This window comes from Suricata suricatta, chromosome 3 (genome assembly GCF_006229205.1).
Source record: "Suricata suricatta isolate VVHF042 chromosome 3, meerkat_22Aug2017_6uvM2_HiC, whole genome shotgun sequence".
Lineage (NCBI taxonomy): Eukaryota > Metazoa > Chordata > Mammalia > Carnivora > Herpestidae > Suricata > Suricata suricatta.
In genome coordinates, this window is record NC_043702.1 from 27,457,613 (window position 1) to 27,467,450 (window position 9,838).

Consider the following 9,838-nt stretch of genomic DNA (forward strand, 5'->3'; position numbering starts at 1 on the left):
ACTGCTAGGCCCTGGAAATACCTCTGTCGAGCTGCTCACTGTGTAGAAAGATGTGAAATGGGGAAAGAGCACAAGAGAAGAAGCCTAGGAGGTCAAGGGGTTGCCTTGCCCACACTGGGCTGATTGGGTTTGGTTCCTGGAGGAATTGGTCCATTTAGGCAATTACATGACATTAGAAAACGCAGATCAGGAAGGACTTGTGCGTTGTGGCAGGACGCTTCCCTTCCCTCCCCCCGCCAGGCCACATAAGAAGTTATAAGGCACAGAAGAAGTGGTGGATGAAGGTTTACTCTTTCGTCCTTCCTCATATTTTCCCTGTTTTCTCCTTGACTGCCTGCACAGAATTGTCCTGAAATAGAACAACGGTTATAGTCAGGGAGGAGAAGGGAGAGGAAAGATAAGACGAAGACATACCGAAGAACACACGGTAGAGGAAAGAGGAGATTTGGAGACAACTGGCTGGTGTAGTCATCTGTACTTAAGAGACGCACAAACTGTAGGCATCTGCAAGCCAGAGGCTGCCGTAGAAAATAAAATTCCCGTACTGCGGAGCGATTCATCAGCCTCACACTTCATCTCCTAGTTATTTATGAGTTGATATAACTTCAGTAAAGGCCAGGCAAGTTTTTTTGAGTTTTCTTCTTCATTTACTGTGTTTATTTTGGACTATTGTTTCCTATGACCAAGTTCAAAGTTAGGTTGCAGACTAATTAAAAGGTGAAGAGGCCTCACGTTTGCGGTAAATAAAGCAGCCATTTTGATAAATTCCTAATCTCAAACCAAGTTTTCTCTCAACAATGAGGCACTTAAATACAGTGAGATGGTGTCTCGACTTGAGATATATAATCATGACTGTAGAGGTTACCTGAGGATATATTGACATATTAACTTTGTAAAGTTTTTAAAAAGTTATCTTTAACTTTCTGATTGTTTTAACTTTTGTGAAGTTAAATATATATATAATGTTTTAACAAGTACTAAGCTTGACTTAAATATTTTTCCTTTGTTATTTGAGTTTAAGGCTGAGCGATGTGCAGAACACTATTTGAACATCGGAAAGAGCATGCTGATTCCCTTAGCAATACTTTTGAGCAGTCATTTTAATGACCTCCTTAGAAGTTCTATGAAGACTTTTTAGTGTAACAGCTATGATTCAGGAGTGATAAAGATACCAATGCTAAGAATAAATTACATAATGTTTCAAACCCATTATGGTCTAGAATATCCTATATGTCATGGTAGGGGTTCATTTTGGAGCAAAAAAATGCAAATTAAAATCAACTGGAAATGCCAAGTAGGAAATCATTCAAAAGCCTCATATTAAAGAGCCTTTAGGAGGAGGAAAATAGCATGAACAGTGATTTCATCAAAACGAGGTGTAAAAAATAAACAGATGGGGGGACATGGCAGGAAAAAAAATGTTATCACAAATCTGTTTTCCTTTCCAGATACTTTCCCCAAATAGCCAAACCTGTAAAAGTTACATAATGCACAATTAGGAATGCTTCATTGTACCTCTTTTGGTTTTTCTTTCCCTTTTTCTCATATGTCTGCTTGTGACCACGTGGGCAGAAGGGGAAGACATAGACTCCTCAAAACCAGGAGGGGACAGAAAGTGCAGCCCCAGCAAGCCGTCCCCATCGGTTCACCCACGTGGAGGAGAGACCTGGTTTCTTCCACTTACACAAGGGACGCTGGTGTCGTCCTCACACGACAAAGAATCTGGGCAGGCCTGTCCCGAGCAGGTGCTGGTGCCTGAGGAAGTCACTGAGGACCTGGGCTCCCCCAGCAGGCATTGTGCTTATGCTCCCGCAAGTGCAAGTGAAAGAGGAGGAAGTGCCAAATGAAAGGCAGAGGCTGGGGGGGTGGGGGGCGCCCTGGAAGCCCCCCCCCCCCCCCCGCTGTGAGTTTTGCTTTCATTAGCAATCAGCCAGCACTGATTTCCATGATCACCTTCATCCATTCAGGGATCAGGGAGAGGGGAAGGCTTCTAACCAGGTACTTTACCACCCCAAATAGAATGGAGTTCTTTTTTTAAAATATATTTTTAAAAACATTTTGAGAGAGAGACAGAGAATGAGCAGGGGAGGGACAGAGAGAGAGGGAGACACAGAATCCAGAACAGGCTCCAGGCTCTGAGCTGTCAGCACAGAGCCTTACATGGGGCTCCAACTCGTGAACGGTGAGATCATGACCTGAGCCAAAGTCAGACACTTAACCGACTGAGCCACCCAGGCGCCCCAAGAATTGAGTACTTTTGATACAAGGAAGAAGGGGAGTATGATTCTTTCCTGATTTTTAAAGTATTCACTTTATCCCATTTGCCATTAAATGGAAGTTGGGGTTAATCTATTTCTCTTATGACCTTTCATCTTCTGATGCATCGACTAGTAGACAGTCAACAAATAAATGTGGGTTGATTGATAGATGGATAGACTCATCATACTAGTAATTACCAAGCATCCTTCATGTCAGTGTACTAGGATATTTAAAAACAAAATATATGTTCCTGCACTCGAGGGGCTTAGGGTGCAATTTCAGGCATTCCTGTACATAATATAGAGAACAATCTCTCTGGTATGAAGGGTATATTATCTTTATTTGTGTTTGTTTATAATGTTAATGTATCTGTTGAACAGGACTTGGTTCCAGGGGTGTTTTTGTCAAATTGTTTGGTTAAATATGATCAGTCCTGCCAAAAAGCATAGTAGGAGCCTTAGACACTTGGATTCTCACTGCTTCATCACTTGTGGTATGGTCACACAGCCTTTCTGCTTCTCAGTCTCTGTATGAGAGTACAGAATGCAGTAATAGCCATCTGGTATAGGTATTGGGTAGGTGAGTGCCTACGTAAGACAGTGTAAAATGTGCATGGCTCATAAATCAGACTATCCAGATTCTTCTTCCAGGTCTGTCATTTACTAGCTTGTAACCAGGGATATATGCCTCAGTTTCCCTACCTGTAAAGTGGGTGATGGTAGTCCAAGAGTGCTGATGTGGAGATTGAGTTAATATATGCTGAGTATTTAGAAAGAATTTAGTATGTGGTAAACAATAAAAGTTAGTGAGTATTATATAATATTTCTTTTCTTAAAAATGTATTTATTTATTTAGAGAGAGAATGAGCATGTAAGCAAGGAAGGAGCAGAGAGAATGGCAAGCAGGCTTTGCACTATCAGTATGGAGCCCAGCGTGGAGCTCAAACTCACGAACCATGAGGTCATTACCTGAGCCGAAATCAAGAGTCAGACGCTCAACCGACTGAGTCTCTCAGGCACTCGTATTATATAATATTCCCAATTATTTATTTAGAAGTAAAATAGAACCCACCTGGGAATATGGGCTTGTTTCTCTCCCACGCATGTTTTCAAGGATGCTTCCTGGTCATTTCCTCTCCCTCCTCCTCCTCCTCTTCTTCCTTTGTGCATATTTAGCCTGTGTCTGCTTTGGCATGGTTTACTGGGCCTGAGGGGACATCGGGAGCAACAAAGATGGCTCTGAAGGCGAGAGAAGCAGGCCTGCAGGCTGAGTGCCCTGAGCCAGCGTGATGGGCTCTTGGGCTGGGTGCCAATCAAAGTAAGGCAGTGGGACCTGCCAGAAAAGATGCTGACCTCAGCTGTCACTCATGTCCCCTTTTGGATCCTCCCTAGGTCTCTTGACCCCACCCTGCAGTGGTTTGAAATAGATTTTACTAGGCTTTCATTAATCCTCATACCTATTTTTTTTCCCGGTATCTAGAATCTAAGCTACCACGTGAGGGCTAGTGCCATGTCCTTGGCCAACATTCTGCCCAGTCCTCCCCTGAACACACATCTCCCTCTCACTGTTGCACCAAATCCAAAACGTGAGGTCAGGGGTTTGGAGGCCCAGCTCAGCTTGTTAATCAACAGAGCAACGAGGCTATTTTGTATTCTTCTCCTTCTTCAATTTCCTTTTGAACTAGAATTGTAAATAAGATGCTCTGTGACCCATGGGTCAAAAAGGGAATAATCAGGCAAATAAATTTTGATTATAATGACCATTATGAACATAACACATTAATAATGAATATCAAGGATTCAGCTTAAAGACATTAAAGGCAGAGTTTCCATGAGTCTTCTCTCTCTCTCCCTTTTCCTGGTTCTTATTTCATAACTCATCTGTAGGTGGTGATGGGGTTTTTAAAAGCACGTATAAATTTTCACCCCCCAAAAAATAACTTGCTAGTTTTAACCTGAATAAAATCCTTTGACTGATGAAACCCTGTTTTGTCTCGTACTGTTTGCAAGCAAAAAAGAAACAACAATCTACACTAATAAACAAATCTGAGAATGCACTTAAAATCCCTTTATTTGCCTAATTAGAGAAATTTCTGGAGAGTTATTTTCAAAGGAAAACAGTTATGGCATTTGTGTCTAAATATATCTTCTTGCTTTTGTTCTACTCCAACCTGAGTGTTTTAAAAATTCTTGTGTAGGGCTGATGTTCTTTGTCAAGGACACTGTTTTTTGGAGTAAGTTTCTTTTAAATTCTTTTTTATTTATGCAACCCTGAGCTTCCACATTTCTTGGTGAGAGTGTATCTTTCTGAATTTCAAGGGAGTGATGTCTTGTCACAGCATTATCTGATGTTGTGGGCGTGGGTTTTATTTTATTCCAGCAAAGCATTTAGTTCATTCTCTCTTATCTTCCTGAGCAGAAAGAAATGTAAACAGTGACAAATCGAGCTCTTCATGACTCTCCCGGATTTTTCTTCTGTGGTGTCACCGTCCACGGAGTTCAAATACATGGAATATTAAGAAGAAACAATCTCATTTGATAGGGAGCAACTGGTATTATGAAAAGGAGGAGCAAATATTTTACAAAATACCAAATTATCAGGTAATTTAAATTTGCTAGATGTGCCTCTCCCATCTTAATGATTAGGCACAACATTGATAACCTTCATCCTTGTAACTCCAGAAAGACAATTCTATATGAGCTTAGTTCCTTGAAGCAGGACTTCTCGGCCCCAGAACTCTTGTGACCTATAGGATAGGTAGGAGGCCCCCTGGTCTCTACCCACTAGATGTCAGTAGTGACCCTCCTCCAGTGTGACAATCAAAAACATGTCCAGATACGGCCGGATGCCCCCTGTTGGAGGGAGGGGGCGCTGTATCACCCTGAGTGAAGAAGCGTTGGTGATCTTCAATCTGGGAGTGTGACAGTTTCTCCACTAAGGGTAAAATTAGTAGAGCCCATGAAGAATTAGAAAGCCCACATTGTTGGAGTGGAAGCGTGGGCACAAAAGTGTACACGCTCTTTGTGGTGAAAGGGGCACTCAGAGATTAAACTTGTGCAGTGCTTGGATCAATCTGCCTGATTGCTTCTGATCAGCCGAATCCTAGCACGGGCAGGCACCAAACAGCTACCTGTCACTCTGCTCAGTCCGGCCTGCTTGCTAACTGGCACTGTGTTAGAGATACTTCGCAGGAGTTTTCAGTGTTTAGGGTTCTAACATTACACATACGCAAAGTGTAAAAAAAGAAATTTACAAATGGTTGTAGAAGAAATCAATGGCTGTTCAAGTCCATTAAAATAAAAACTGTAAGAAGTTTTATTTTCTTGCTCTCGATTGCTGTCTTTTTTGTTATTGTTTGTTATATATTGTTTTATGACACAGTTTACACGTTCGTTATAAGGACAGGAAAAAGTAAACGTAAGCCAAAGGGGGGAAAGCCATCTCAAATCCCTACACTTAGAACTTATATTAACATTTTGATGTATATGATGTATATGATATGATTATACAGCTTCTTTTATTTTTAAATAAAATCCACCCTGAATAACGCTTTAATATTTACTTGATATCTACTGCTGCATCACAGTAAGGCTATCTTGGTCTATATAGGATACATTTCTTTTGTAGACTCAGATGTCTTCTGATTTATGGATATTGTTGCAAAATCCCAGCGAGGTAGAAGGAACAAGTATTATCATCTCTTATTTATGAAGTATTAAAAGGTAAAGAGGGTTTAAGTGGATTACTTAATGCCACAGACTTTATCAGAGGAAGGAGTCTGACTAAGATCTCAGGTTTTCTGCTTCCTAATTCAATGTGCTTTCCATTAGTCCATTTTAATTATTTTAAATATAGATTTATGTAAAAACTTTCTTTACCAAAACTTCAGGTGTTTTAGGGATAATTTTTAACTCAAACTATGCCCGAACCCCTTATGGGAGGTTGTAATGATAAAGGGACATAGTGGGGGAAAAGCGTACATGAGATTAAAAGAGATACATCAGAATTAGTGCTCATAAACTTGGCCCTGCCCTCCCTCAAGCTGGATTGCCATTTAAATGTGCTGAGCCTTGTGGCTGCTAGAGAGTAAGTGTGTGCATTGCAATTCTCTGAACTAGAGCAAAACAGTATACATAACCACAAGGACTGCAAGGCACTAATTCGTATTATAAGTCAATAAAATGGGCTGGGTAAGCGTTAGGGAGAGATGGCACAGTGACAAATGGTGGTGTGCATGTTCCCTCTAAAGGGGACAGTCACTCCTCAGCTCTAGGGGGAAAATGTATCCAGTGCTGTGAGGCCTCCTGATTTTACGGAAAAATAACAACTCAGATTTTAATGGAAAGTATCTTGATTAAAAACAAACACAGTGACGTCCACACCGGTAGATTAGCAAGTCAAGGGTGCCTTGCAGACTTCAGTGTCTTCTTGGCATGCTTGCTAGTTGGCCTCAAATATTTTTAAAGTTCCATCAGGAATAACAATAGATCTGGTGGGTGAAAATCTTTTTTTTCAACTTGGAAATGTTCCTGAGAGAACCTGATGGTGGTTGATTTCTTCCTCCTTACAAAAAGCTCCCCGATTTTGTTTACATTAAAGACATCTCTTCTCCCAGGGCTGCTGTCTACCCACCGTCCCCATCACGCCTCCTGCGTACTTGTGTCCTGTCAGGGGACAGGGGCCCATGGCACAGGCTTGGAGACAGCAGGTTTCTGGTTAGTAGGTCTGAGGCCTGTCACTCGGTCTAAGAACATTGCTTTGCAATGTCTACCCTTGGTTTGGTAATTCTTATCTGATAGGGACCTCCTGGTCTGCAATTTCTCTGTCATTTCAGGTGATCTGTCCCTGCAGGAAGTTAGAAGGTGATTTTCCATTCACATCCATGAACAGTTGTTTTTACCTAAAAATATATTCACGAACTGATTTGTTTCCTTCAAATATACCCAAACCTTCTCCCTGGAATAGAAGGAGAGAGTCATTTCCGTCAGATCGTGTTCAGATTAGAGACATTAAAAAAAAGTTCATTTCTGGAGTTCTCTTAAGTTTTCTGTTATGAGAAAAACATTTTCCCCTGAAGAATTGAATTCTGAAAGAACTGAATTCAGGAGCCCAGGAGCACCATGACTTATTTTCCATTCATTTCCTCCGGTGTCCTATAAAACACATGCAAAAATGGTATAAACCTGCTCCAGATATAGATATAAACATGTGCAGAGGGTATTTTGTTATGTAAGTAATATATTATATGTACATAAGTGATGCTAAACGGATGCAAAATTCTTCAAAGTACTTTGGGAGGATAAAGAACAAGAAAACGTCCTGATTTTATTCACAGAATCATGTTATGAAGAGGTTGGCCATGAGAGGGCAGCATTGCCCACGCAAATCACAGGACGGTTCCTAAATTTGAACCTCACAGATACTGTTTGGAGGCTCTTCACCATTTGGTTTCAAACACAAGGAATAACAATAGAAGCAACATTATTTGTGCTGGAAATGTCACAATTCTTTTCAATAAAACATCTTTATCTTATGATCTGGGCAGCCATTAGGTCAAGGCAGTCCTGGTCTAACAATGGCATACATCTTTTTTCTTAGGTTTCTTTCTTTTTTCTTCTCCAGAGGGTCTCTTTCACATTCTGTTCTGTTTCTGTGATTTGAGGACTTCTTTTTAAAAATCATCCTGCTTTTTTATGATCCTGGCCACACTATTTAACTCCCGGGAACCTCAGCCTCTCCGTCTGTGAAACTCCCGGGCAGTCTGGGGTGGCGGATAAAACGGGGAATCTGCTGGGGTCAGATGTTGGTCCTACGTCTTAGAGACCCACGTTTCCCCGTCCAGGATTGGGGTCCCCCGTCCATGATTGGGGTCTGCCTGGCAGAGCTGTTGTGAGGATGTACTTTATTTATTTTTTTTAAATTTTTTTAATGTTTTATTTTTTATTTTTGATACATAGAGAGACAGAGCATGAGAGGGGGAGGGGCAGAGAGAGAAGGAGACACAGAACCGGAAGAAGGCTCCAGGCTCTGAGCCAGCCATCAGCACAGAGCGTGAGGCGGGGCTCGAACCCACTAACGGAGATCTGACCTGAGCCAAAGTCTGAGGCTTAACCGACTCAGCCACCCAGACGCCCCTAGGATGTACTTTCTAATGGATTTGTAAATGCCAGGAACATAGAAAGTGCTCAATAAACATCAAAGGAATAGTGTATTTTCTTTTAAATGAATGAGTTGTTAACATTTGAATATCTGGAGAGATTGCATACTATTTCTTACCCATCTGGTCTCCTTCTTGCCTGGCTTCCGTGGACTCTCAGGTTTCTGCAGATCCCTGGGTCTGTTTACTTCCCTCTGTCAATTATCTTCCGAAAATGCACCCTGGCCCAGTGAGGACCGCTGAAGGGAGGAAAACTTTATTTTTGCCCCAGGCTGCAGAAGATGGTTCTGCCCTGGCCTAACGATGCTGCAGATTCTTTAATCTGAGAGCAATCCAAAACCCTTAGCGCTGCAGTTTATCTAATTTGTTTCTTTGGTCAGATTTCATTTGGAGCTTGAAGCTTTTGAAAGACTAGGAGAAGCCATTTCCTATGGGAAATTTGGTTTCCTTCTTTCCCGGTGGGAGATGCAGGGTCGGGATGGTTAAACTGGAGGAGGACATCCAGGGTCTGATGGTAGAACCGAATGTCACTAGGGACAGACTCAACAGAGAGAACGCTGTCAACATCCTTTCTTCTTTTTGCCCCTTTGGTTTCTTCAGCCTTCCTACCTTCGTGTCTTCGGGTTTTCTTAGTGTTTGTCCTAACCTTGAAAAAAATTCGTGTGATTTATAAAATAAGACATAAAGGTTATTTATAGGCTGGGGAGAAAGCTTTGCCCTCCCCAGGAGCCTGAGGCGGGGAAGGATTTAGTGATTCTCTCATCCAACTTCTAGAACTGCACTAAGTTACCAAAGGAAAGCTGCTCCTTTATCTAATTCTTCGCCATAAAATGTTCGGAGACAAATGCACTTGCTCGCACCTGTTCTCAAGGTGGCAGCAGACACTCGGGATGGTGTTTCCCTTGACCAGACTGCATTTCTGCTCATTGAAAAACACAGCACATCGAGAGGCTGCTGCGAGAACACTTTCCAGCCTATAAATCGAGGCTGGAGGAGATGCTTAATTAAATCAGTCCGGAGGTTATAGGAAGGAAAAGCAAACCTCTCCTCCCAGAGTTGACCTGGTTCAAGTAATGTGGCAGTGAGAGAGAACTTGGAAATGTGTTAGTAGGACTAATGCAAATATACCAGAATCAGGCACTTCCCTGCCAGCCTCACAGCGCAAGAGATAGGATGCAGAGACAGACGACTCTGGCTTTGACCTTCCAACTTCATTCTGTGTGCAGGAAACACAGATATGACGATGACTGGAGAGGCTGAATTGCTGTGTTTCAGTTTATAGCACAAAGGACACGCTTTCTTAAATGAACTTAATTTCTACAGCATCCTGTCATTTGTTGGCCAGGACTCGGGAAGCCTCGAGTCAGTCCTATATGAGAACTCTGTGTTGGAAAGGGTAACCTGGTTAGAATTTGGGATTAT

General features: G+C 41.9%; 1 long non-coding RNA gene across 1 annotated transcript; it reads right to left on the bottom strand.

Moving 5' to 3' along the window:
* Window positions 1–295: 295 nt before the first annotated feature.
* Window positions 296–9,045, bottom strand: LOC115286400. The gene is made up of 3 exons (XR_003906043.1): window positions 8,536–9,045; window positions 3,331–3,465; window positions 296–349 (listed from the first exon to the last, which is right to left on the bottom strand). It is a non-coding gene; the product is annotated as an uncharacterized LOC115286400 (long non-coding RNA).
* Between the last annotated feature and the right edge of the window lie 793 nt (window positions 9,046–9,838).